This window comes from Cebus imitator, unplaced genomic scaffold, assembly GCF_001604975.1.
Source record: "Cebus imitator isolate Cc_AM_T3 unplaced genomic scaffold, Cebus_imitator-1.0 Scaffold10, whole genome shotgun sequence".
NCBI lineage: Eukaryota > Metazoa > Chordata > Mammalia > Primates > Cebidae > Cebus > Cebus imitator.
In genome coordinates this window covers 11,980,169-12,007,119 of record NW_016107325.1, presented here as the reverse complement: position 1 = coordinate 12,007,119, position 26,951 = coordinate 11,980,169, and the positions used below count along the sequence as shown (strand labels likewise).

The window sequence follows — 26,951 nt, the reverse complement described above, 5'->3', positions numbered from 1 at the left end:
AAGCAGAGCTTGCAAAGGCCTTTGGATATAGAGCATCCAAGGCCATAAACCAACACGGTGTCAGAAAGTGTGCTCTGAGCAGCAGCCACACACTGAGCAGGGACTGCCAGAGAGGGAAGGGGTGGGCGTTATTTGCAGAAAACAGGCCTGACTCCCTGTTCCTTAGCTCACTACTGCCTGTAGCAAGAGCTGCTTGGCTTCATCTTGCTCATTCCGTCTTACCTAGGTGTCAGTCTAGACCAATGTGGTTCCCTAGTTAGGGAGAATTTAGGGGGCCCAAGGCCAGTAACACAGTGGCAAGGATCTTGCCATATTTCCAACTGACCATGTGCTCAACCTGTAGAAGCTGAGCCAACTGCATTTTGTTTTGTTCTTTGTGACCACCTTGTATCCTGCTTACCGTAACTGGCACCTGTTCTGTTCTTTGCAGCCCACCCTTTGGAGCCTTGTTTCTTTAACTGGCAGGTCAATATGTAAGCATTGAATTGAAGGGCTGTTTTGAGCAGTAAATGAAATAGCTTGTGAGGCATCTGGCACAGAGCAGACATTCGTGCCACACAATTTCCCTCAAGATGGGCTTTTCTTGACGTTCTTCAGCTGAGCAGAGTAGCAGACCCCAACTCTGCATTTGGTTTCTGTATTTTGGCCACATTTCCCGAAGTGATGTGGGTGAGCCTAGGTCACACAGCAGGGAATGGGTCAGGTCACTTGACTCCCAAATGTGCCATTTGTGCTGGTGTCTGAGTCTTGACCCTTGTACATTCTGTCCCCCTGGTGTTCTTGGAGGCTGGAGTTCTGCCTCTGAGCAGGAAGCATGATTGTTTTGGTGTTGAGGACATTTGGTAAAGTACAGTGGGAAAATATGTGATTTATTTACCAATACTGTCATCCTTGGTATCTGATGGGAATTGGTTCCAAGACTCCACCATACCAAAATCAGCAGATGGTTAAGTTCCTTATATGATATGGTGCAGGATTTGCATATAACCTACACATTCTCCTTTAAGCTTGAAATAATCTCCAGATTACTTATAATACCTAATACAATGTAAATGCTATATAGTTGTTATGCTGTATTTTTAATTTATATTACCTTTTATTGTTGTATTGTTATGTTTTATTGTTTTTCTTTTGCAAATATTTTCAATCCATGGTTGGTTGAAGCCTCAGATGTGGAACCTGTGGATACAGTGGGCTGATTCATGTGTGCCACAGACATCCCTGACTCTTACCCATCCTTGATTTTCATTCCTTCTTTGAGCCTCATTCAGTACTGGCATCACCCAATCCCTTACACTCATCTCATTCCTGACAAGGTGTCTCCTAATCAGTTCTTGAGTTTCATCAAGGGTTTAGGCCTCAGGGACCGCCTCAGGAGCGTAGAGAGCACTAGGCTGCTATGCTAGTGTGCAGGGAATCGAGTCTAGCCCGGGGTCTCCTGTGGCCTCCTCTTCTTCAGCTCTGGCTCAGCCGTTTGGGGAGCTGTCCCAAGAGAGATCAGGGACCAAATGACACTGTCCTTCCTCTCAACTCCTCTTCCTTAGGCTCTGGAGACGAGGGGAAACCTGGCCAGGTTGAGGCTGGAGAGGATCAAGCCATAAGCCCTGGAGGGCGGAGAGGAGAGAGGACTGAGCACAAGGCTGGGAGTCAAGTGAGCTGACCCATTCCCTGCTGTGTGACCTAGGCTCACCCCACATCACTTCGGGAAATGTGGCCGAGATGTAGAAACCAAATGCAGAGTTGGGGTCTGCCGCTCTGCTCAGCTGAAGAATGTCAAGAAAAGCCCATCTTGAGGAAAATTGTGTGGCACCAATCTCTACTCTGAATAAAAAGAAATGATGCTGAAATTAAAGCCTTAGCTTATTGGACTGAAAGAGAAGGAATCAGAGGAAAAACATTTGTAAAATTTGCTTTGAATTTGTCATAGTCTAAGGTCTTTATCAGTATCTAATTTAAAACGAAAAATAAAACCACCTGCCAACCTCACAGTGGCTATTGAATTATAAGCTGGGTAAGCTGTCAAACACCTATGCAATGCCTAAAGAGACAGGAGGATGGAGCCAAGGGCTGTGGCACAGACTCCCCAAGAGAAAGTCAGAGAAGCAGATGCACAATCTCAATTTCTCTAATTTCTACAGAAGCTGGAGTCAAGAGTGGTGTGCTTTCTGAACAACTGACCTGGGTAGGCCAGAGAAAAGGAACAGGTCCCTATCTGAGAGTGAAAATGAAAAAGAAGCTCTAAGGGGAAAAGCTATTTATGTACTCTGAGTCTCACAATGTGGAATTAGTAAGAGAATTGTCTTCTTTTGGTAGCCTTTTTATATAACACACACACACACACACACACACACACACACACACACACACACACACACACACACACAATCTACACATATCCTGTTGGTTTTTTTTCTCTGGAGAGCCCTGACTAACATCGTCTGATTTGCTAACAAGTTCCTCAAAGCAAGATCCTAGGCCTTCTTTTCTTCTCTCTCTAAGTTTTGCTTGTTTTCTATGCATTTTTTTTTTCTGCCCAGGGCCTCATTTACCATCTGTACATGAATAACTCTTAAGTTTATATTTTAGCTCAGAGATCTCTCTCTCTATGGATCTCCAGACCCATGCATCTACGTGTGTACTTGGATATCTGAAGGGCATCTGAATGTAACACATGCAAAGGTACATTCATGATCCTGCAATCTGGATCCCCTTTCAGGGTTCCCCACCTCTGTAAAATGTACCTTTCTCTAACCGAAAGACCCATAGCCGCTCCTAACAGCTCTCTCCCTCTTAACTCTGTACTTAATCCATCATCATATCCTGCCAGTGTCGCTTCAGAAATTCCTCTTATACCTCTACTTCTCTCCAGCGCCACTATCACCACTCAGGTTTTGGGTATCTCTTGACTCCTATAGTAACTTTTCAAGTTGCAAGTTGTAAGTAGCTGCCTATTCTCTGTCTCTCCTCTTATCCTCTTTCTTTACACTCCAGCTACAGTGATCTTTCTAAAAACTAAATCTGATTCTATCATTCTGTGCCATTACCTGTTGGAAACCATAAATGATTTTCTGCTGTGCTTAGCAAGACAGCTAAGAAATTCTTAGCAAGACAGCATGGTGGTTCCCAAGGCTCTGCATGGTCTTACCCTGCTGCAGTTTTCCCCTTGCTTTCTGGACTCCAGCTAAAGTAGCTTTTGCTTTTAACTCCTGAAAAGTAAGTCACCATCATGGATTCTTTGAATATACTGTTTTTACTCTACTTTTTAAAATTTGGAATATTCTTCCCAACTTCTCAACTATCATATCAGGAGTCACTTCCAGAAGAATCTTGTGTTCCACACACCCCTTCCTCAGGCCAGTCAAATTTCTTTATTATACAGTCTCATAGTATTTCTCTAAATCAATGCAAATAGCTAAGAATTATCATGTGCTTGCCGAGTTTAAGTGTCAAGCACACTGCTAAATATTTTATAATTGTTATACCTAAATATTATCTAATTAAAATTTAGAGAAATAGGCAACATTATCATTCTTATTTTCTAAGAGAAGAATCAGACAACCTGGGTGATACGCTGAGAGCATATTCAGTGGTGTGATGAGTTGAGTGGATACTTGGCTCTCCCACTGGCCTGTGTACTTGGAATGAGCTGGGGCCACTGTTAATGGATCAGCACTGTTAGAGGACTGCCTGGTATGTAGAATGTGTTCCATATGTACTTGTTGATTGAAATAATGAATATTTGAATGAGAAATGAACCAGGGCATTTTTAACATGAAAACTAACTGGGTATTCCTTTTGTTCTCTATACCAAATTAGTCACCTATGAGATTGTTTACAAAATTCTAGACAGCTGCTTGCAAATGAGAAAATGGCATTCCCAATATTGGAGATGCTTTAGAGTATCCTCCACTCTTCATTTTAATGACCATCTGCTCCATTTCCAAATGAGGCACCAATTCAGTTTAATTTTATACACAATTAAGAATGATTTTTTTTTAGTCCCAGTCCTTTTGGGGCTTCTAAAATAAAAGGAATCACACACATGCAAGCACACACTTAGAAAGATGCATAGTCTCTGGTAGGTCCACACCAGAAGCTATAACAAATAGGCCCTAAATTCCTAACCCTTAACACAATTGGTGGTTACTTATTATTTATGTAACAACCTAATGGAAGCATTGCTGCTTGGCCAGAGAGCTTTTCACCTGGTGATTTGGGAACCCAGGCTTTCTGCACCCCATGGGGCTCCCACCTGGGGGTCTCAGAGTTCCTTTAGTGATGTCAGCAAGGCAAAAAGCACAGAGGAGGCATACCCCCCTTCCTTAAAACCCTGGCTTCCAAATGAAGCACGTCACTTCTACTCATTTAACATTACTAGAAATTTATTATGAGTTCATGCCCAACTCTGCGGAAGGCTAGGAAATGCTGTCTGACTATACGCCCAGGAAGAAAAAGGAGAAAACACATCTGAATGAATCATCAGCAGTTTCTGTCCCACCTTTGTCTTCATAGTACAAGGCAGAGAGATGCTGTAAGATTAGTAAAAAGTGCCCTCGGGTATGGGAAGAAGGAGCTTAATTTTCACAGTGGACATCTGGAAAGTCATGTGGAGGAGTGAATTTTGACTGGGACTTGAAGAATACGCAAGTCCTTGATAGGAAGAGAGGGTAACAGGCATAACTGAGATGAAGGTCCGTGCCAAGAGAGATGAGGTCTGAAGCCACGTGGGAGTGAGAGGGTTGGGAGACACGTATGCCTGTGCCTTGGTCTCTGCATAGGCAACTCAGAGTCAACAGTAAACATTATTTTAATAATCTCTTTTTCTTGGTTTTCCCGTGCTCCTTCTTTAAGTAATTAAATAACAAACAATTCTACCCTCCACAATGAGTATCTTGGTCCCTAATGTGAAGATATGAAATAATTAGAGGGTGTACTGTGTACAAACCTTAATGTCATGGAAACTTCTATTTTCAAGACTGTGCTAATTACACAGGATGAGGCGGAACAAAGGGAAGATGCACAATTAGCAGAGCACAGCTTATTATAACCAGCTCTGTTTAGAGCCTCTTCTGAACCTAGGTATGTAATAAATCAATATGTACTAGTGACCTAGCATTTAGTTTTTAGAGAAATCTAAATTTTGGAAATGCAAGATTTGGAATGTGAGATTTGGCCATTTGGAATTTGACTGTGGGGATGGTACAGGAGACGTTTACATTCTGGTCTACATAATAAAGAGGAAAAAGCAGGGTCTTTAGAGGGAGAAGGCCGCTTCCTTGGTCTGCCACTCATTGGCTAGGCAATCGTAACCTCTCTGAGCTGCTTCCTCCACTGTGTGGGGATAGGGGATAATAATGCATATGAAAGCATGTAGTGCTGGGCCTAAACTATATTAAGAACACAATTTTAAATTTAGATCCATTTCCTTTCCCCTTCCATTTGCTTTCCATATCTTAGTGGCTTAAGACAATTAAAATCTGTTGTTAAGTCCATCGGGGGGCTCTGGTCTTTGCAGTCACACAGACTCAAGGCTGAAGGAGAAACCACATCTGGAGCCACATCACAGTCAGAATGCCACAGGGAAAGAGAGCTAGGGAGTCTTGCAACAGCAATTAAATGCTCCAGCATGGAAGTCCTACAGATCCTTTCCACTCACAACTCATTGGTCATTCCACAATTCTTTAGTGAGATTCCATTCATCTCAAATAAAAATCCTTCAGACTTTAAGAACTGTACAAGAATGACTGTAACAACAGACAGATGTACTTTCTCTAAAGCTACTAAACTTCAATACAGGCAGTTATAATATCAGGGGCTCTATCTGAGCAGTGTCAAGGATAAAAAAGTACCTTCCTAGGCTGGGTGCAGTGGCTCACATCTGTAATTCAGAACTTTGGGAAGTCGAGGTGGGTGGATCACCTAAGGTCAGGAGTTCGAGACCAGCCTGACCAATGTGATGAAACCCCATCTCTACTAAAAATAGAAAAATTAGCTGGACATGATGGCACATGCCTGTAATTCCAGCTACTTCAGCGGATGAGGCAGGAGAATCACTTGAACCTGGGAGGCGGAGGTTGCAGTGAGCAGTGAGCAGTGATGCCACTGCACTTCAGCCTGGGTGACAAAAGCGAAATTGTCTCAAAAAAAAAGTACTTTCCTTGTCAAAACTCATGAAGACTGACTCAGCTCTTCTTTTCTTCCAAAGAAGATAAATTGCATAGCATGCAATTTGCTTTTACTACAGGTTTTGTTTTGTTTGCAAACAAGATCTTAAATGCAAAAGACTTAAACAACCAAGGTCCTATGATGAGGCCCATATAAGTTGGGCTTTTCCCTAGATTCTGTTGTCAGAATATTAGAAATTAATATGAAAAGCTGAGAGCTTAAAAATTGCACAGTATCATATACGATTCAATTGCAAAGTGCTGTGTGCTGCCCATTCCAAGCCTTAGCTATGAATGGCCTATACGACCAAGTGCATCTCAGTATTGACAGAAAGGATAGAGGCTCTTAACTCTTGGGAAAGCATCAGGATTGCATTATCATATCAATAGCCCACATGCAAAGTTCTTGATGAAAACTATCATAATCCAGAGGCAGAGATCAAATATGAGAGTTTGATTTGTGTAAACAAATCAAAAGCATTTAGAGTCAAGCTACTTATCCGTCTTAAAGCATTGCCAGGAATATAAACATCAGAACAGCCTAAGAGGCAGATAGCCTGGAGTAGAAGGAGAACTTTTAATGTGCTAGTTTTTCTTGCTTTGCTATAATTAAGCCATATTGGCTACCTTTCAATTTTACAAACCAGCCAAACTTAACACTTTTTCTCTTAAAGCTATAAATCATCCTCTGCCTCTTCAGAGATCCCTCTTTATAATAGGTTAGTCTCAGTTGTGCTGTAATAACAAATAGCTTTCCATATCTTAGTGGCTTAAGACAATTAAAGTTTGTTGTTTGCTCAGGCTACAGGTCCAGGTCCACTGTGAGTCCATTGTGGGGCTCTGTTCTTTGCAGTCACAAAGGCTCCAGGCTGAAGGAGAAACCACATCTGGAGTCACATCACCAGTCAGAACGCCACAGTGAAAGGGAGCTAGGGAATCTTGCAAGAGTAATTAAATGCTCCAGCATGGAAGTCCCACAGATCCTTTCCACTCACAACCCACTGGTCATCTCACATCCCATGGCCCCAGGCTATCTGGTCCTCTCATGTGCCTGCAAGGGAAGGGCCATGGGGAAAGGTTTCTTGACTCTCACACCTCCCCTCACCATCCTTTCTAAAGAAGGTTCCACTTCTTCACTGCCTGAGCACCCTGTTTGTTTTCTTCATAGTGCTTATGATTTGTAATTGTATTATTATTTTATTTTCTGTTTTGTCTGTAGTCTGTTTCCTCTGTTGGATGCTAAGATCCCTAAGAGGAAGGATTATTTATACCAGCAGGCTGATTCCATAAAGCTGTTCTCAAAAGTACCCAACCAGACTCATATATTTAAAATAGTCTATTTTTGTCTTGAACTTGGAGAATCCTTATGGTTATTATCTCATGTCTGTTAGTCTGTGTCCACCCATTTGGGCTGTGTGCGGACCCTGCTCCCCTGCTCCTCATCAGAGGGTCCTCTTGCTGCCCACTGTCAGGGGCTGAAACAAAGACCAACTGCACGTTCCCTCCAGTGCTGTCAGTAAGTGGAGGGAAGAAACCTATCAACTGAAGCCTTACAGGAATCTCACGAACGCTGTGAAAACCAACATACCCAGTGCAATTACTATACATTTTGTAAATGAGGACCAGGAGAGAGGAATTTGGTGAACTGGAGTTTTATTGAATTTGCTTTTGGCGAATTAGCTCACAGGGAATTGGCTCAGAGCTACCCGCCACCTTCCACTAACAATTATATTTCAGGGTCCAATTCTGCTTGGCATTTTGAAGACATTCTGAAATAACTGTCACTTTCATGGACATGGAAACTGTAGTTTAGAAAGGTTAAGTAAGTGGCCCACAGTCACAGAGGCTATGATGGGAAAGATAGGAGTGTCATCCAGGCGGCCTCTTGCCAGCGTGGCGCTTCCTTCCCTGAATCACAGTCTGGATAGGCTGCAATCATTTTTATTCATTTAACATGCCATTTTGGGCAAAAGTGTATAGAGGAATATTCTCAGTATTTATCTTGCTTTTTATCACTTTAAATAAAAACATTTTAACAATTATTCACTATTTTAGAGAATTTTAATTTTAATAACTGTACCATCATTTTCTATACAAAATCCTCCTATTTTCAACTGAAATAAGAAATGATTGAAGTACAATTGCCTGTGTGATGGGTTTATTTCAGCAAGGAAGATTCAAGAATCAATTAGTGATGGCCCTGGAGAAATGGATTTTAAATGGGAATTGTCTTAGGTCACCTAAAGCATATCTTTATTCCCCAATAGTTCATCTTAAAAGAAGCCACCATTAGAATCAGTCAAAGGTTTCATAGACACCTGTATATATAAATTTTTTTAAAAGACACTATTTTTTTAAACTGTGGGTTTTTTTTCTCCTGTATCTTTCAGAAAAAAAGACTTTTTCCTGCACATACTGCACATGTATCCTGGAACTTAAAATGAAATTAAATACAAATTTTTAAGAAGAAATAAGGCTTTTATGGCAAGGATATTTTGCATACTATAGCAGGTAAACATTAATAAAGAAAAAAACTTAGACCTTTCTCTCTGCTCATTTGTCCGTAGATGCTGATTTCTGACTTTGTAGAGTTGCTGTTATTTTTCCTTGATGTGGGGCTGCATAACTGAGAAATGTGTTTCTCTCCTACCTGTTGGTTCACATGTGCTGCGTTTTCCTTCTTCTTACTAAAAGTACAGGAAATCAAGCATGGTCTCAATCTGTCTGAGGAGGAGATTCAAGGTGCCCATACCAGGAACAAACTGCATAGCCCTAAGTGGACAACAAGAAGAGAGAAAAATTTAGAAATAATGGAAATTAATTGGGTTCAGAGAAATGAAAACAGAACTGCTACTTTAATAATACTCTCTAAGTACAATACAATACAAAGAATGGCATGTGGGTAGGCGTTGAATAGAGGTGGACTGAATGAAACAAGAATGAATAAATTAACTTCATTTAGGGTTTGAACTGGTATTAGGATTAGAAACTCAGATGCCTTGAAGCCCAGGCAGGTGGTATCAATGAGTGAGCAGATGGGGTGTGAGATAATAAAGACTGGTAGGCACTGTGGCGAGCTAGTAAGCCCATGCCCCATCTGAACGGGCAGCTACTGCTCAGGTCGAGTTGATGATTTTACTGATGCCACAAAGATAAACAGGCCCAATGATGTCACAACCTCCAATTTTTAGAGAAAAACAGAAGCACAGATTTTTAAATGTTAAATCTCTTAGTATTGTACTTTAGGATCTAATTTTTAACACAAAACAAAACTTTGGACAGGTCAAACAAGGCTAAAACCAAAGCCCATGTGAGGGGTCAGGATTGGCTCATGGTGACCAGCTTTTATCTAAGGTCTACTGCAACATCTTAACTTTTCAAGTGATTTAAAAAAAAAAAAAAGGTTCAGAGGGGTGAAGCTTCTTAGGGCAAAGACATTTGGTTCATTCGTGACACAGCTGGGATTTTAGGCATGCGCACCTTCCCTTTCAGTGAAGGCATTTCACTGTCACTTATGACCACTCTGCCACTGGCTGAATGTGATCAGACCCATTTTAATAACAGGATGGAAGCCAACTAGACCTGCCTTCTGTTGATCAGATTCTTGGGTCTCAAGTTATATGTATATAAAATTTTGTAATGAAAGGCAGAATGGTCTATGCTAACTGTCCATATCATGGAATAAGTTCTGGGTAACGGCGAGTGACTGAAATGTGATGGGTCCTCTTATGAAATAAGACTCTGATTACAGGCATTTTTGTTTTGGATGGTGTTTAAGCATGTGGTACCATGTGAAGAATACCAACAGAGGCACAAGTGGGTTCCAGTGGATCCATTTGCTGGTTCCAGTTTCTGTTAAAATGCTCTCTGTTTCCATGATGATCAATGTTGTGCGATGGGTAAGTGTATGGATTGGGTTTAGAGACTGACACAGCCACTGACTATACTTAGCCTCTCTAGGTCCCATGTACAAAATCGTGATAACAGTGCCTGAATCATAGAGTTGTCATGAGGTTCAAATGAATGAATACATAGAAAGTGCTTAGGATGGTGCTTGCATAGGTAGTCATCAATGTTAGCTAGTAGTTGTAACAACTACCAACATTTACTGAATTTAGTTTAGAAAGGTTACTTACATGTATTATCTGCCATAATATCCACAATCCTCTTAGTTTTGTATTATTACCTTCATTTTAAGAATGGGTAAACATGACTGAGGGAGGGCAAGTCTATTGCTCAATGTCATCCTGGGATTAGTGGAGCCAGTGTTTGAACGTAGATCAACTGAGCCTAGCCAGTAGCTTAACCTACCTCTCCAGTGCCTTGTCATTTGTTTAACTGAAGACACACTTTAGAACTTTAAAGGAAAGCAAGTCACATTTGGTCAAACACCAATTGCTTATCAAGTCAAATACCAAAGCAAAAGAGTCCAAAGCAAACAATCTGAAGCACTGCAACACTTAGGAATCTCTTGCCTAATGCAAAAAGTGTCTTATTCTGATAATGGGAGTGTACTGTGTAACTAAGCATAAGATGGGAGAGCATGTAGTCAGTTTTTAGTCTGCATTGAACCCTCATTCTGCTCTTCAAAGTGCTATATCTTTTACTAGATTATTTGCTTAATATTGAGAAAATAATGGAGGTAGCTTTTAAGAATTTAAACGTGTATTAAATGTTGACATTGGAAAAATATGCTAGATTTTACTCTAGCATGTTTTTGAAAATATTTCCTTGCTTTTGTGGAATTTACTATGCAAAGAGTAGAATAAAACATAAACATTATTAAAATATATGAAGCATTAATATGAAGCATCTTCTATAAAACATTATTAGTAGTATTTTAATTGCATTTTAGGTTTTGGGGTACATGTGAAGAACATGCAAGATTGTTGCACAGGTACACACATGGCAGTGTGCTTTGCTGCCCTCCTCCCCATCACTTCTATCTGCCATTTCTCCCTATGCTATCTCTCCTCAACGTCCCACACCCTGCTGTCCTTCCTGTATTTCCCGCTGACAGACCCAAGTGTGTGATGCTCCCCTCCCTGTGTCCATGTGTTCTCATTGTTCAACGCCCATCTATGAGTGAGAACATGTGGTGTTTGATTTTCTGTTTTTGTGTCAGTTTGCTGAGACTGATGGTTTCCAGGTTCATCCATGTCCCTACAAAGGACACGAACTTATCATTTTTGATGGCTGCATAATATTCCATGGTGTATATGTGCCACATTTTCCCTGCCCAGTCCGTCACTGATGGGCATTTGGGTTGGTTCCAAGTCTTTGCTATTGTAAACAGTGCTGCAGTGAACATTCGTGTGCATGTGTCCTTATAGTAGAACTATTTATAATCCTTTGGATATACATGCAGTAATTGGATTGCTGGGTCAAATGGAATTTCTATTTGTAGGTAATGGCAGAACATATCTCAAAATAATAAAAGCTTTTTATGACAAACCAACAGCCAATATCATACTGAGTGGGCAAAAACTGGAAGCATTCCCTTTGAAATCTGGCACTAGACAAGCATGCCTTCTCTCACCACTCCTATTCAATATACTATTGGAAGTTCTAGTCAGAGCCATCAGGCAAGAAAAAGAAATAAAGGGTATTCAAATAGGTAAGGAGGAAGTCAAATTGTCTCTATTTGCAGATGACATGATTGTATGTTTAGAAGGCCCCATCATCTCATCCCAAAATCTCCTGAAACTGATAAGCAACTTCAGCAAAGTCTCAGCATAAAAAATCAATGTGCAAAAATCACAAGCATTCCTATACACCAATAACAGACTTAAAGAGAGCCAAATCAAGAACGAACTGCCATTCACAAAATTGCTACCAAGAGAATAAAATACCTAGGAATACAACTAACAAGGAACATAAAGAATCTCTTCAAGGAGAACTACAAATCACTGCTCAAGGAAATAAGAGAGGACACAAACAGATGGAGAAACATTCCATGTTCATGGTTAAGAAGAATCAATATCATGAAAATGGCTATACTGCCCAAAGTAATTTACAGATTCAACACTATCCCTATCAAGCTACCAATGACCTTCTTCACAGAACTAGAAAAAACACTTCAAACTTCATATGGAACCAAAAGAGAGCCTGCATAGCCAAGTCAATTCTAAGCAAAAAGAACAAAGCGGGAGGCATCACACTACCTGACTTCAAACTATACTACAAGGCTACAGTAATCAAAACAGCATGGTACTAGTACCAAAACAGAGATATGGACCAATGGAACAGAACAGAGGCCTTGGAGGCAACACAACACATCTACAACCATCCAATCTTTGACAAACCTGACAAAAACAAGCAATGGGGAAAGGATTCCCTGTTTAATAAATGGTGTTGGGAAAATTGGCTAGCCATATGCAGAAAGCAGAAACTGGATTCCTTCCTGACACCTTACACTAAAATTAACTCCAGATGGATTAAAGACTTAAACATAAGACCTAACACCATAAAAACCCTAGAAGAAAATCTAGGCAAAACCATTGAGGACATAGGCGTAGGCAAGGACTTCATGACCAAAACACCAAAAGCATTGGCAACAAAAGCCAAAATAGACAAATAGGACCTAATCAAACTCCATTGCTTCTGCATGGCAAAATAAATAGTCATTAGAGTGAATCAGCAACCAACAGAATGGGAAAAAATTTTTGCAGTCTACCCATCTGACAAAGGGCTGATATCCAGAATCTACAAAGAACTAAAACAGATTTACAAGAAAAAACAAACAAGCCCATTCAAAAGTGGTCGAAGGATATGAACAGACACTTTTCAAAAGAAGACATACATGAGGCCAACAAACATATGAAAAAATTTTCATCATCACTGGTCACTAGAGAAATGCAAATCAAAACTACAATAAGATACCATCTTACACCAGTTAGAATGGCAATCATTAAAAAATCTGGAGACAATAGATGCTGGAGAGGATGTGGAGAAATAGAAACACTTTTACACTGTTGGTGGCAGTGTAAATTAATTCAACCATTGTGGAAGACAGTGTGGCAATTCCTCAAGGACCTAGAAATATAAAACATTATTGAATGAAGAAAAGGGAAGCAAGGAATAAAAGGAATGAGAAGTTGCTGAATGCTGCCATGGGACAGACCCTATCCGAGGTATTATTATATTCATCATAGCATTCACTGAGTGAAAAATAACTAAACCAGGACCAAAAAAAAGTGTGGAAAATGTGTATATGGCTAACTCAATTTTCCATGGGCAGATGTAGGTTTCAAACTTAAATCTTACTCAGATATAACTTTTATCTTGAATATCCATTCTATTTGGTTTTGGGATTTTTTTCTTTCCATACATTAAGACATAAATTTAGCAAAGCAAGGGCAGGAAAGGAGGTGTCCTTTAAACCAAAATACTTAATTGCCGTCAATGCAGGAAAATATTAACTAGAAAACATACAGATGCAAATGTTCTCTGCTTTAGAATGAACATTATCCTAAGAGATCATGACATATATTTACAGCAATAATATAGAAAAGGGAACATATTGTACAAGAAAAGATGAAGAATATGAGCTACTTTCTTTAGTCTGATTTCTAAAGTATAATTTTAGTATTTAAGCTAGAGGCATTGCAACTTTCCAGAATATAAAATGTATCTACATCCAAATATTGGTTTTGGAATACAAAATAATATTTTGAAGTCAAGTAGAAATGAATTTGTTCATTATCTACTCTTTTGGATAATTGCCATTATTGCTATTTCTCCTTGGGCAGATAATTGAAAATTGACTATATAAATTGTTGTATTTTTCTGGGGAAATAGCTCAGACTCAACATTTGTCACCCACATTTTAATCTAGTTTACAATTTTGCCAGGTCTAAAAATTATAGCTATTCTAGCACATTATTCCATTAGGTTTCATTAATATCACCCCTTCTTTTTAGCTTCATGTGGCAAAAAGGAATTTTGCCAGTGCTGTTTGTGGCTGAGAAATCCATGTCTTCTGTGTACTGACTTATGAGTGCTAGCTGCGGGAGAATTTAGTGACATAATAGGATAAACAAGACAGTAATAATATTTGGACATGAGATTTAGTCTTCCCAGTCTTGCCGCAGCTCTCTGAGGCAACAAAGGACTTTGCACTGTGGATCTCTAGTGTCAGCATCTGGCTACATTTGATTCTGGTTTGTGTGTGGTGTGTTTGAGATAAAGGACTTAAATAAAGACCCACAGAGCAAAACACAAAGCGCCACTGAGTTGCCCATTTATTAACTTAACAAGATAATGACTCATTAGGGGACCAGGTAGGGTCCATAGTTGATCTAATTTGTTAATGAATTTAGGAGAGAGAACAGAGGACTTTCGCTCTCTCTGTTTCAATGATCATGAACTTAACTTTCAATTTCTCTTCATTGTAGGTGGGGTTGCTTTGGGACTCTGAGATTCTTATGCAGGAAGTTTATTGTAGCATGTTCTTAGGAACAACACCTGTTCCTCATGTGAGAGGAGAAAGAAGAAAGGAAAGGGAGAGTTTGGACTGATGCAGTCACAGCAGAGACCTCAGCTGACCCTGCAGAGAGCTCTGGAGCTGGGACGACTCTGCAGAGTCCAGTGGGCGCCAGGCAGCTTGTATGGGCTTGGGCAGACCTGGTGGTGCACACTTCTTCCCAACTTCACATTCAATGACCTCATGTTGATATCTTGAAACTGGTGGCACATACATTTATAACATAGAAATAGGCAAACGCTAGAAGTCAGCGGTTCACCCACTTCCCTTGTCTAGAAAACTCATTTGCCAGAAAACCCACAGTGAAGAAAGATTGCTTCCATATCTCTGTGCCCAAATTCATTCAATAAATTTGTAATTATTAATGGTGCTACACTAGAGGGAATTCTACATTATAATCCTAAATCTTGTATTGTTATAGCTTCTCTAGGCCAAGTCTCCACTGTTCTACCAAGTATTATTCTAATCTCAGGATTTATATCCCTGCCATGCTATCAGTGATCTTTTTACTGCCTTTCTGAAAGAGGCAACTAAGCTCCCATGGAAATGCAATCATCTCGTTAAGATACAACTTAGTGATATGACCTCCAAAGCCTAAGTGATAGAGTTATCAAAGAAGTATTTAGTAAGTACTAGTAATGATCAACCAATATCCTGAATAAAGTACTTAGAAAGAAGAAACAAACCCAGCTGAAATGATTACTGAATTGATTTTGTTTAAATGTATTGCTATGCCTTTACTTGTAAACACGGTCATTCATACTAATGAAGTAGAATAACAATAATTATGCCATGTATTTGTTTAATAAAGTCATAAAATATTTTTAGAGCCAGTTTAGGGTGCCGAAGGTAGGAGAGGATTTTAAATGCATTAGCCAAGAATTTAACCAAAGAATTTCGCTTAAAATCATTCCAGCTATTTTAAAAGTTAATTTTAAACTTAGTTCATACTAAGAAGGATATTGCTGTATACAATTCAATATCCAATTGCTGTACGCAAATACCGTTATCTTTAGGAAACCTAGAGAGTTGGTATGGGAGAGTTAACCATTAGCTTGGGTAGTAGAAATGTTTAAGGGTACTATTCTGAACAAAACTGCACATGTATCAAAGTTCTTTCTTCTTCTGAGCTCTTTATAGAAAAAGGCAACTAAAGGAAGACCCAAGATTTGACAGACAGACACAGAGTATACAGAATTTCTTCCCAGCTTTGCACCTTACACCCTATACCCATATGTACTCTTGGCAATGTGGTAACTGCAAAACATCAGTTAGGCAATCAATTTATGAAAAAAATAGGCATAAAATGGGGAGGAAGTTGTTCTGGTTTTATATAAGGCTAGAATGTGGAAACTCGGTAAGACAAGTATGGATGATTCTTAAATTTAGTGATTAACAAGTGACTCAATATTGACTATATCTGTTGTATCGGCTACCATATTTCGAAAGCAAGCATCAAAGAAGACAGAAGGTGAGGTCTCCAACAAGTATTTTTCCATGACATAAAATCATTGGGAACAAACTGTCTTATACATCACAACTCAGCACAGAGTCTATTTCAATATCTTCTTAAATGAATTGATGAGATATAGCTAGAGCCACATTTGGATTCTGTAATCAGTCTCTTACTTCCTTTCCTGTTACATATATTGTTTCAATCAACAAAACTGGGTTATTTTCTGTACTGTCATATTCTACCAGGGGCTGGGGATAAAGAGAAACTTGTATCTTTCTGGAGACAGATGTCATCCAGATAATAAAGTATAGTAATGGAGACAGTGAAAAACAGAGGAGGGACTCTGAACGGTATGGTGTGATGTGTGTGTGTGTATGTCTTGGTGTGTGATTAAACGCATTTTTCTCTTGAATGAGGTATTCACAATATTGATAATTGAGAGCAAAGCTTTTCTTTTTTGTACTGTAAAATATGAATCCAGTTACTGTTTCTGCTAATCTAACAGGGGATATTGAGAGGATAAAGGAATATAGCATGGAGCCCTAAAAATAATCTGGACTATTTTTCTTATTTTTAAACTGAAATACATTTGAGTCAGTCTTTCGACAATTCAGCAACATTTTTATTTTCCTTAAACATGCAATTCACATGTTAGGTCCTGAGGACTGAAAGAGGAATGGATAAAATCCACATTGTTTTCAAAGTGTTACTAAGCAATAAATTCCAAATATCTGATATACCATGAGCCTTTTAAAATTCTGATGTAATTTTATAATACTATTCAGGAATATAAATGTTCTAATTTATATCTACCTATAAAGTTTTAGCCTAGATAAAAACGTTGTTTCACAAATAATTTTGGTAGAACGTGCATTTATCTTTATAACAAGCAAACACAGAACAACGGGATAGATCCTTGTTCATGTCTGGCTGTCAAACATCTCAGCTATAGCTGTAGCTCTCTGCCTTTACAGATGGCAGAAACTAGTTCTTAAAATTAAGCCAATTCCAGGGCATATGTACAAAGGAATTTTGCAAAGTTTATATATTGACTGAGTCTACTTCTGCCCAGCTGGATTTCTCAGGTCATGCTCAGTATATCTTGCAAACACTGTTATAGAAAACCATGCCTTATAAGCTCATGGAATTTGAACATGACTTCTGATTTTAACGCAGACTCTCTGCAGCCACTTAGCTCCAATGAGAAATGACATTGACTATGTGTCTGCAGTTGTTCTGCTTTTCTTATTTTTTATAGGCATTTTGTTCTAGATCAGTCTTTTTTAGAAATAGATATTATATCTGTTGATAGGGAAAACTGGTGAGAGAATAGACACACTTCTGTACACATATATCACCACTACTGAAAAATAGCAAAGCAAAACCAACTGCTTAATGATGGTGCCCTATAGACAGCTGAAACAGCAGTAGTATCTCCTCATGTAAAGGATGGCATCTTGACCTGATAAGTACCTGGAAAATAATCCTCCTCCTGACTTAAGTGGTTCTCCATTATACCCAGGAACATTTGGTGCAGATGCTGGCAGCTGTATTGACCAGAGAGGCATAACAGGGAACCTGCAGCAGCCCCCAGAAGGTAGAAGATCGGGAGGTGGGGCTTACAAAGAAGCACGCTCTGCCCTTAATCAATCATACTGGATGGGGATTGCTTTTGCAAACGTCAATGAGATCAATGAGATCTTGGATGAGAATCGATCAAGATCAAGGAGACTTGTTGAAGTTATACATGGCAAGTAATAGGCCTAGTACAACAGCCTTTCCTCTGAAGCATAAATTTCTTTTCTCACAATAGGTTTTTATTGATGAGCACTTCAAAGTAACAAAAAATGCACATCTGTTACTTCCAAATTGGACACATTTTCCTCATTAGACCTTCCAAAGGGAAAGGGATTGGAATCTTCTCCTGTGAAAGTGTTTCCATGCCTTGGCTAAGTTGTGAGATAAATCGTTTAGAAATGCCATGAGTAGACAGTGAAATGGTCAGAATTCATGCTCAAAAACACAAGTCCTTTGATTGGAAAACAAAGATAGGTAAAGTCTGTAGACTTAAGATCCCAGAAGAACTAGATCTGAGCATCAGACACTCAAGAAATAGGTTTATAAATGAAGGCTTACCATTTTCATTATGATTATGCTACATGAATGCAATTTTATATCTGTTCAGTACTTTAATTAATCCTGCTTTTTTTCCAGATTTTTTGATCTAAAATTTCTTCTTTGCTAAGTGTCTAGGATGCCACTTCTTGACCTCCACAGCAATATATCACCTGGAAAGCTTGCCACTCTTTGTTGCCTTGAACTTCTCTGACGTTTAGGCAGCCCATTCTGGTACTGAGAACACAGTGAACGAGCTACATTCTCCTGCTTTCTTCTATTACTACTTTTACCTGATTTCTTCCCAAGAGGAAGCTGTACATTTTAACAGGACAGATAAAAGGAAAAGCAACTATTTTTCTGCCAAGATAACAATCGACAACTTTGGGCAACATGTGCAGTTTTTCTGGAGTTCTATTAAAAATTATCTGATAAGCTGCCTTTGGGTCCTTGTGTTGTTTTTTTTGTGTGTGTGGGGAAAGCAGTGGGATCTATGAGGCTTAGCAAGCTTAGCTGGATGTTAAACTCTAAGTGGTAAACAATGACATACATACTTTGTAGTACACAGATGGCTGGAACGGTCAATGTTGGAATTAAAATTTACACTAAGATTCCTGGTTCTGCCTAGATTCACTAAACTTAGCACAACAGTAACCCCAAAGATATGGTACCTTAAGCAGTCAATCTGTTCCTTCTTCTTGGTCTGGCTCTAAATACCAATCTGTTCACTTTTCTCTTTCAATGAAAAAACAAACAAACAAAAAATAAAGAAATTTTGAGGCTGGTCATGGTGGCTTATGCCTGTAATCCCAGCACTTTGGGAGGCTGAGGTAAGCAGATCATCTGAAGTCAGGAGTTCGAGACCAGTCTGGGCAACACGGTGAAACCCCGTCTCTACTAAAAATACAAAAATTAGCCGGGCGTGGTAGTGCCTACCTGTAATCCCAGCTACCAGGAAGGCTAGAGAATGTCTTGAACTCGGGAGGTTGCAAGTACTGAGACCACGCCACTGTACTCCAGCCTGGGCAGCAGAGTGAGACTTCGTCTCAGAAGACTTTTTGAGAAGAGTCATAAATCAGGGCAAATGTGTATATTTCCTGCAATACATTTCCTCCTGGAAAAAAGTGGTCATAAATACAAAAGGACCTGTGAAATATGCCTCCATTAAAGTAAAATACAACTCTTTCATGGGGCTAAATGCGTACCCTAGAACTGCTCACTACTCAATGGGATTGTGTTGTGTGTGATAGAATGAGAGTGTGAATGGGTCAGTAAGAGTGTACTTTATATAAAAAAGTATTCCTTAGGAGAGTTTTGGACAAATGGACTGAATGTTCTTTCAGTTATGAGGCCTTTGCTCAGGAAGCCAATGATGCCAAGTATGCAGAGCAGAACCATCTGCTAAAGGTCAAAGGGATGGGTGAGCTGCTACACACAAGCCCCTGTTTTGATGAGGTTCTGCAGTCACCACCAGCATATTTCTCCTCTTCCTTATCTGGAAGACTGCAGATAGATTAAATAATCCAGATCCAACAATATATATTTTAAAAACAATAGAGCTATGCCTTTTGTGAAATCTCAGGGACGACAAAAAACCCACATATTCCCACACTATACCACTGCCACAGCAAGTTTTTATTTTTGTAAAGTAATGATCAATTTATGTATAAATGATTACAGTATTTGAGATCCAAGATCCTTGGAAAATTTGATGTTGCAATCAAAACATAATGGAGCTATTTTGGAATAGGAAGTCTATTTGTTCTTCAAAATGCCTAAGTGTCTAAAAATTAAACGATGACCCATTTAGTCATCTCGTTCACTGTACTGTTGCTTCACCACAATTTCTTTAAGGATTGGCTCTAAGTGACTTTCCTGCTTGAAGGAAAGTTTCTACATGCTGAAACCATTCCTCAGTCCAAGGTGTGTGTGTGTGCGTGTGTGTGTGTGAGCACACGCACGCATGTTAGGGCCAAATGAACATTGTCAGCAGTGATGAATTATTAATTTCCTCAAGTTATCTCACAATCCATCTGCACATCAATCATTTTTTGCTGCCTAATTAACATATATGTAGGTACTATTATTTTTTCCACTGTTAATATATGCCTTTGTGATAAAAAATAATTTATTTAAAAGTGTTGCCAACTTCATTGTACATTTTTGTTATTCCTATTTTTTATTCTGTCAATTTAAAAAACATAGCAAATATCTGTGGGCAATCAGAACATTTTAAATGTTAAGAAAGAGTTGTACTTCTTGGATTAGATGCATTTCTCTAACCTGGGGTAATGCATTTCAAGAGTTACTTACTAATAAAATAATTATAACAAGGACTTAATAAGGACATGTGATATAATGGCAGTATGATAGATATAATAGGATTTTCAATTATGAATGAGTTCCATTATAAGAATCATTAAGCCATTTGGTTATATTAAAATAAAATGTTTAGGCTTAGCCCCAAAATAAAGCACTTGCAAAACAATAGGCATTACCTCTGGGGATAAAAGTGAAATTGTGTGAGGAGCTGGTGGTGCACAGAGACTTCTTTTCATTCTCCAGACCTCTGTATTGTTTGAGTTGTTTACAACAGTCATGCATTCAAATATGAGTTTTATAATTTAAAAAATGATGAAAAGCAACCACACAAAATGAGATCAATAAGCTCTTTGGGGGCCAGTGAGGTCCTGGCTCCAGGGCCCCTCTCTCAGATCTGTTCTCTTCCACTAGGCTTAAGTTCAGATGCTGAGAATCAGTTTTCATTCCTTGTAACTTCAGAGGCTGCCCCCACAAATCGACAATCATGTTCACCACATGCTAAATCTGTGTCCTGGACACTTCACAATGAAGTCTGTTTGAGCTCACAGGGAAGACTACTTTACAAGTTGTCATCTCAATATGTCCACCTGTAGTGTGGCCACAGGTCTACGGTATATTCTCACCCAACTGTGTCCTGTGGAACAGCTGTCTATGTGTGCAGAGAGAAAGAATGGTTCTTGCCTCCTGCCTCCAAACATGTGAAGGGATACCCCAGAAAGCCTGCATAAAATCCCAGTCTGTCAGCTACCAGGAGATTACAGCTGGCTGATCCATGTAGCTTCTCCTCAGCATAGCTCTATGAGAGCTGGTATTTGGTGTTAGAGATGCACAGAAATCATGTGACATTTAATGCCTTTAGATTTGAGATACTGTGGCAAATTCCATGCAACACTTGCTAATATGGTAAATCAATCTTAAATACTTGAAATTCTTTCTCCACAAATGTTACCATGCTGAATTACCCCAGGTTAAGTGTTGTCATGTTGTATTATGGCATGACATTCAGGTAACTCATCATAGCAAATAAAAATATTTATGGCCTTTAGAAAATTTCATGGAAAGCAGAAGCACTATTTTTTTTTCTGAAGAATCCAGTCAGATTTTAATAATTCATTATTTACCACTTGAAAAAACACACTCTTGCCTAGACTGCACAGTCACGGACACAGTCTTGAATACTGTACTGAAAACATCAGGACCTCGGGCTTTGACAACATAGGTCCTTCAGGGCAATCATGAAAACAAAGTCAGTTGAACGAGACCAGTCTTTGATGTGAAGTGAATGGAAACATCACAAATATAAGACTCAAGTTTCTCATTTTATGTTTCAACTGGAGCTTTAAATTTTAAGTGTAGTCTGAAGGAAATAAATTATTTAAATTGAAGGTTCATATTTTTTTCTTCCATCTCCTACATCTACAATAAGTTATCTTATTCATTCAGAGAGAAGACAAACAATGGGGTGAATTTTCTGGGCATGGGTTCCTCCACAGACGACAAATACACATTAACTGGTTTTGTTTTCACTACTGCTCTGAGGGACCTATATTGTCAGAGCCTCAGGCCTGGATGTTTGCAGTACAATATTCAAGACTATGTCTATAACTATGCAGTCTAGTCAAGAGCCTGTTTTGTCAAATAGTAAATAATGCATTAACTCATTATTTACATGTCTGATTGGCCTCTTCACCTTTCACCCTGATGAATTTCTGTCAAAAAGAAAAAAATCTCAATGGATATATTCACTGAGTGGCTCTTTTGAAATAGTTTGTCATGTATGGTTCCCAAACATGGGTGTTTAGACACTGTCTCCTTTCTACAAATGCTTTCTCTAGACTCTGCCTGTGAAAGCTAAATAAGCTTGGGACCTCTAGGCGAAAACATGAAAGCTGTCTGTCTATGCTCTTTATGGTCTCTCATTAAAAACTCAACAATTGCCCATCCCCAGGCCCTGAAAGAGACAAGGATCAAGACTTTTTTAGGTTCTTCAGTGGAAATCTCTCTTTTGTGAAACTGAAAAGATGAGTTTAAATAGTGTGAGGCCAAGTTTCCAAAGGCTGTCCAATAGTAAGGAATTATTACAAAGTCTCAAGGATCTGTGGTTAGGGAGGGAAGCTGAGATGCAGATAATGCTATGCAGATAGTACTTTTAGTGGATTCAGTACTTTCTTTTAGGTTGGAACTGAATTGTATTTGTATGTCTTTATGCTTTATTTGATTTTGCTCTGTGGGGAAGAAAGTTTCAGGAGAGGGTTGTGAACAGGGTAAGGTGATAATGAGTGTGAGGAGGGTAATTGAGGTGGGAGTTTTTCCTTTCTAAACATTTTATTTAATGGTAAGAAAGTGTTCCAGAAATGATTTGATCATGGGGATAATCTCAGGGTTCCAAATTTTAGAAGGCATCACACAAGGATGCTGAGCACTGATTATTCTGGGAGCTATTTGTATATGCTGTTTTTCCTCCTGGGCTTCTTCTCCCAATGATTTTTATGTCCATGAAATAAAATAATGGGAAAAGTTTAATTGGACTGCATTACAGCTAATAGTGAAATTCTATCTTTCAATCAGCATAAACTTTTCATATTCATTTAACAAATGTCTACTGAGAATACATTCATGTCAAGTCCTATTTTAGGTACTCAGAATAAATTAGTGTACAAAACAGATAAAAAAATCCCTGCTCTGGCGAGGCATATGTTCTAGTGAGGTGAGACTCTGTGTATACACATCTGTGTATATACACATTGCATTAATAGAACTCTTATTGAAGTCTGACAGAAATTTTGTTAAAACTAAGAAACTTTGTCTGTGGGTCTTGAACACATTTCACATTTCACAAAGCAATTAGATTGCCCTTTAACATCTGCTTTAAACTTACCCCTCATTTCTTAATGAGTTACAAACTCTTCACAGCTTGACAAGAACAGGCACCAAGCACAAGATATAAAACCACGAAGAGCTATTTAGAGTGTTCTAGAAAGTGTAACTTCTCCAAACTTAAAATCAGGTTTAATGATTTGGTTTGAAACAATTGTTTAAACTCTCTGTTTATATGTGCTGAACAATCAGCATTCATTTTAGAAAAAGTTAGTACAATAAAAACAATCCTTTGCAATATATTGTGTTAATTTGTCTTGGGTTCTGAAGATTGCAGGCTATTTTCAAGAGTTGATTTTGGTATATTTCATCAACAGCGAGAGAAATGCTTGGATATAGGCTTCTTTTAATCTGAAAGTATCCTACTACATGTTCTCATGTATAAGTGGGAGCTAAGCCATGGGTACACAAAGGCATACAGAGTAACATAATGGACCTTGGAGACTTGGAAGGGGAGGCTACTGGGGGTTAGGGATATAAAAATCACCTATTGGGTATAATGTACACTGTTTGGAAGGGAGGTGCAATGGAATTGTATAGACTTCACCCAGTATACAATTCATCCATGTAACCAAAAACTACTTGTACCCCTACAGCTATTGAAATAAATCTGATGGCCTGCTCACAGATGAAATGATTTCAAAACCAAGGGGCTGCATCAAGTGCTATATTGAAGAAATGGTATCTATGGCAACATAAATAAGAGTGAAATCACAGGATTGGAAAGCATCTTGAAACATTAAGACAGGAATGCCTCTGAATATAAGAAAACTCACTTGACATTCAGAAATATTTACTGAAGCCCTACTATAGTTCACGTATTGGGGTATCTAACGGGAATGACTAAATAATGGGTCATACCCTCAAGAAGACAACAGCTTTTAGAAAAGTCAGAAATATAGACAATCTGACTGTAATTCAGTACTATAATGATGACATATTTAAGGTGATGTGAAAAAATTGCCAAAATTATCCTCTACTTCATGGCCTTTTGAAAATATTCCTGTAAACCAAAAAAGAACTTGAATAGCCAATACAATCCTAAACAAAGAGAACAAAGCTGGATGTGTAATACTACCTCATTTCAAATTAGACTACAAGGCTACAGTAACCAAAACAGCATGGCACTGGTACAAAAATGGACACACTGACCGATAGAATAGAGAAGTCAGAAATAAGACCCACACCTGCAATCTTCTATCTACAACTAACCCAACAAAAACAAGCAATGGGGAAAGGATTCCCTATTTAATAAATGGTACTGGGAAAACTGGCTAGCCATATACAGAAAATTAAAACCGGACCCCTCCCTTACACCTTATACAAAAATTAACTCAAGATGGATTAAAGACTTAAAGGTGAAACCCAAAACCATAAAAACCCTAGAAGAAAACCTAGGCAATACCATTCAGGACATAGGCATGGGCAAAGATTTCATGATGAAAACAACAAAGGCAATTGCAACAAAAGCCAAAATTGACAAATGGGATCTAATTAAATGAAAGAGCTTCTTCATGAAACTCTTATCAGAGTGAACAGACAAGCTACAGTATGGAAAATTTTTACAATCTATCCATCTGACAAAGGTCTAATATTTAGTCTACAAGGAACTTAAACAAATTTACAAGATAAAACAACCCCATTAAATAGAGGGCAAAGGACATGAACATACACTTTTCAAAAGAAGACACACATGCAAGCAACAAATGTGACAAAAAGCTCAATGTCCTTGATCATTAGATAAATGCAAATCAAAACCACAATGAGATACTATCTCCTACCAGTCAGAATGGTGATTATTAAAAGTCAAGAAACAACAGATGCTGGTGAGGTTTTGGAGAAAAAGGAACACTTTAACACTGCTGGTGGGAGTGTAAATTAGTTCAACTATTGGCGCAGACAGTATGGCAATTCCTCAAAGATCTAGAAGCAGAAATACCATTTGACCCAGCAATCTCATTACTGGGTATATACCCTAAGGAATATAAATCATTTTATTATATAGACACATGCACACAGATGTTCACTGCAGCACTATGCACAATAGCAAAGGCATGGAATCAACCCCAAATGTCCCTTAATGGTACACTGGATAAAGAGAATGTGGTACACATACACCATGAAATATTATGCAGCCATAAAAAGGAATGAGATCATGTCATTTGCAGGAACATGGATGGAGCTAGAAATCATTATCCTCAGCAAATTAATGCAGGATCAGAAAACCAAATAACGCGTATTCTCACTTATAAGTGAAAGCTAATGATGAGAACATACGGAGACATGGAGGAGGGGAACAACACACACTGGGGCCTGCTGGGGAGTAGGGGGAGGGAGAGCATTAGAAAGATTAGCTAATGAACACTAGGCATAATACCTAGGTGATGGGTTGATCTGTGCAGCAAAACACCATGGCACACGTTTACCTATATGACAAACCTGCACTTCCTGTGCATGTACCTCAAAACTTAAAAGCTGAAGAAAAAAATGCTTGATTTAAAAAGAAAAGAAAATGTTCCTGTAATCTCCCTCATCAACCTAGCCTCACTGGAGAAAAATCTTATTTTTACTAATTGCTTGTTAAAGTCTGCTATCATCTATCATATTCATTTCTGTTCTTCCATATTTTAAAAATAAAAGATAAAATATCTGATTACAATTTCTTTATAAAACCTTCATATGTTTTATTTTATTATTATTAGTTTTTGAGACAGAGTCTCACTCTGTCACCCAGACTGGAGTGCAGTGGTGCAATCTTGGCTCATTGCAACCTCCGCCTCCTGGGTTCAAGCAATTCTGGTGCCTCAGCCTCCCAAGTAGCTGGGATTACAGGCAAGCGCCACCAAACCCGACTAATTTTTTTGTATTTTTAGTAGAGATGGGGTTTTGCCATGTTGGCCAGGCTGGTCTCCAACTCCTGGCCTCAAGTGATCTGCCCACCTCTGCCTCCCAGAGTGCTGGGATTACAGGTGTGAGCCACTGTACTCAGCCTATAAAACTTGCATATGTTTTAGAATCAGAAAATTTTATTATGCCAAGATAAGAATAATTTAATTTTTGCATTTTCAAACACATCATCTTTTACCAAAAATATTTCAGGCAGAAGATATAATCATAAGGCAGAAGATATAATCATAAGGCAAATAAAAAAGTGAAAAATCAGACCCAATTTATGGAAAAAAGTAAGTTAATCAAAAATGATGGTTATCACTAATAGCCACAGGTCTTGTTTAGATTTGCATTGAGCTTCCTGGCAGCCAGCGCAAAGGTGAGAAATGTGACAAGTTAGTCACATAGTTTTTTAAAAATCTGAAAGTAATAAGCATGCTAGTTTCTCTAAGTTATTTTGACATTAAATTCTAGAATGAATTTTGCTTAAAGAGGAAAGATCCAATTATATGATGGGCACTAGTCAAATGTTGAAGTGTATTTCATACAACCAGTTATTAAATCGACTGAAAGCCAAGGACAAGCATCAAAGCACAATTTAGTGAAGGCAGTTCCAGGAGAAACCAGATCATGATGATACGAA

The 26,951-nt window shown here is 38.7% G+C and overlaps 1 protein-coding gene across 1 annotated transcript in view; it reads right to left on the bottom strand.

Annotated features, from left to right (window-relative positions):
• The window catches only part of B3GALT1 (beta-1,3-galactosyltransferase 1), a 583,718-nt gene that overhangs the window by 40,835 nt on the left and 515,932 nt on the right, over positions 1–26,951 (bottom strand). The window contains exon 4 of the mRNA XM_017548485.2: positions 8,815–8,936. The gene's annotated coding sequence lies outside the window, so the exon portion shown is untranslated. The remainder of the gene's footprint in view (positions 1–8,814; positions 8,937–26,951) is intronic.